At 47.4% G+C, this 2,338-nt stretch overlaps 1 pseudogene; it reads right to left on the bottom strand.

Annotated features, from left to right (window-relative positions):
* Positions 1–412: 412 nt before the first annotated feature.
* LOC114083343 (poly(rC)-binding protein 2 pseudogene) lies at positions 413–1,471 on the bottom strand (annotated as a pseudogene).
* Between the last annotated feature and the right edge of the window lie 867 nt (positions 1,472–2,338).

A 2,338-nucleotide genomic window follows, 5' to 3' on the forward strand; every position in this document is an offset into this window, starting at 1 on the left:
TATAAGAAAAATGGCTGAGGATGTATCAGGGGTTAAGCACCCTTGGGTTCAAACCCCAGATTGGTCAAAGGGGAGAAGAAGGAGGGGAGAGGATCTGGGAATAGAAAAGATAGTGGAACGAGATGGGCAACATTACCCTGGATACACGTATAGTTGAACGAATGGTTTGACTCTACTTCGTGTACAACCAGGGAAATGAAAATGTGTGTTCCATTTGTGTACAATGAATTGAAATGCATTCTACTGTCATGTATAACTAATTGGAACAAATAAAATTAAACAATCATAAGTGGATGATAAAGTGTGTAGAATCTTAAGATTTACAAACTATGTAAAACCTGGAATCACTGACTGTTCAGAAACTACACAGATGGATCATGGGTGGTGGTGAGCAGATGAAAGGGATAAGAGATCAATCTGCATTGTTCCAGCAGGTCCCCATGCCACCTCTCTCTGAGGAAAGGCTGAGCTTGATGGAGATTCTGAGCCAGGCTAGTGCTGGCAGCAGATTCAGTGATGGTGAGCTGCTATCAGTAGATCTTCCCCTGGACTCACAATATTCACCTGTGCCCCAGACATCTGATGGATCTCATTTGTTTTGGCACCTTGACACCTGATTATGCAGGAAACCAAGTTGTTTGGGACACTGAGTTTAGGAGTAGTCTGACCAGGTGCATGCAAACCTGCCAGACAGCCTTTCACATCTGAAGAGCTGGTTTCAATGCTGCTGAATCAGGTGTGAACATGTGTCATAGGACAATGAGACTGTTGCATTGACAACTTGTGCAGCTTGGTCAAGACTAGCTATAAAATGGCAGACTGTCCTTGAATGGCACAGGTCTCTAGAGGGGTCCCTCTAGATAGGGATTGAGGCAAATGGATGAGGTGCTGTGGGAAAAGGTTGCACTCTCACTGCCTGTGCTCTACTTCTCCTGATCCTCTGTAAATAGGACTGCAGAAGGTGGCATTTTGGCAGTAATGGGATGGCCAACCCTGCAGGGGGACTCCAACATGACCATGCACATCTGTTTGACACACTCAGTGATGGATCGTGGAATGTCTGCAATAGCAAAAGCCCACCTGCTACGTTGGGGAGCATATCCTTGTCACCTGGGCTTGAGCCCCTGTGCTTTCTCAAATCTCCTTCATCTTATAACCACCTTTTCCAATAAGGGAGCCACACTGCAGGGACCACCAGGCTCACAGTGACTGGGGTCTACTGCAGCTGTGCTACTGTTCACAGTGTTGTCAATGATCAACAAAGATTTCAAGGTGGCATTAGTGGGTCCAGCCAGTGTGAATATTCTCTCAGGAAAATTTCCTCTGCAACATTCATATGTGCAGCACTCTCCTCCCGCATCTTCTTAACTGAATCTCCTTTCAGGAAGATACTGCCATCTTCCTTTATATGCATCAGTAGCTGAATGCTGAGAGTGACATTTCATCCTCCTTTAATCCTACTGGTGTCCATGTTGAGCAGAGTTATAGGGAATTGGACTTTGAGTGCTCGACTTTGGTCACTGGTGGGGGTAAAAGCAGGTGTGGTGTCACTGAAGGAGCAAAAGATTGTGCAGGAAGAGGAAGGAGGGGATGGGAATGAAGAATAAAGGAGCACAGAGGAGAAAGGGGGTGGAGAAGGAAGGAGCCAGGATTAGAAAAAAGATGGAGGAATATAAAGGCAGGAATAAAAAAGGGAGTGAAGAAGAAAGAAGGGAGGGCTGGAAGGGGGTAAAGGAGGAAGGGGAGGAGAAACAGGTGAAGGGAAAAAATGAAGGGGTAGAAGACTGGAGAAAGAAGAGGGAGGATGAGGAGGTGGAGGAAGAAGAGGAGAGGTGTAAGGAAGGGAGTAGAGGGAAGAGGAGAAGATGGAGAAGAAGGAATGAAAAAGGGGAGGAGGAGGGGTAGAAGAGAAGGGGTGGAGGAGTAGAAAATGGTGGAGTTGGAGGTGAATATGGTGAAGTTAGAGGCACAACTGAAGATGAGGGGTTGGAGGAAGATGGGGTGGAGGCAAAGGAGGAGAAAATGGAAGAGAAAGAAGAGGGCATGAAATAGGAGGGGGTGAAGAAAATGGGTATAGGAGGAGAAAGGGGAAGGAGGAAGGTGTTGGAGGGAGTAGAGGAAGGGGACAAGTGGTGGAGGAAGAGTAGAATTGAGGGGTGGAGGAAGAAGGGTGTGGAGGAGGAGGTGAAGAATGGGGGAGAAGAAAGCAGGGAAGGAGGAGGAAGAAAATAGAGGTAGAGGAAGGGTGGAGCAGGAGGACAACCGTGGACAAGGGATGAGGAGGACAGAAGGAGGAAGAGAGGGAGGAGGAAGAAGAGGGGGAGGAGAAAGAAGAGGG

Source organism: Marmota flaviventris, chromosome 5, assembly GCF_047511675.1.
Source record: "Marmota flaviventris isolate mMarFla1 chromosome 5, mMarFla1.hap1, whole genome shotgun sequence".
In the NCBI taxonomy this organism is placed as follows: Eukaryota; Metazoa; Chordata; class Mammalia; order Rodentia; family Sciuridae; genus Marmota; species Marmota flaviventris.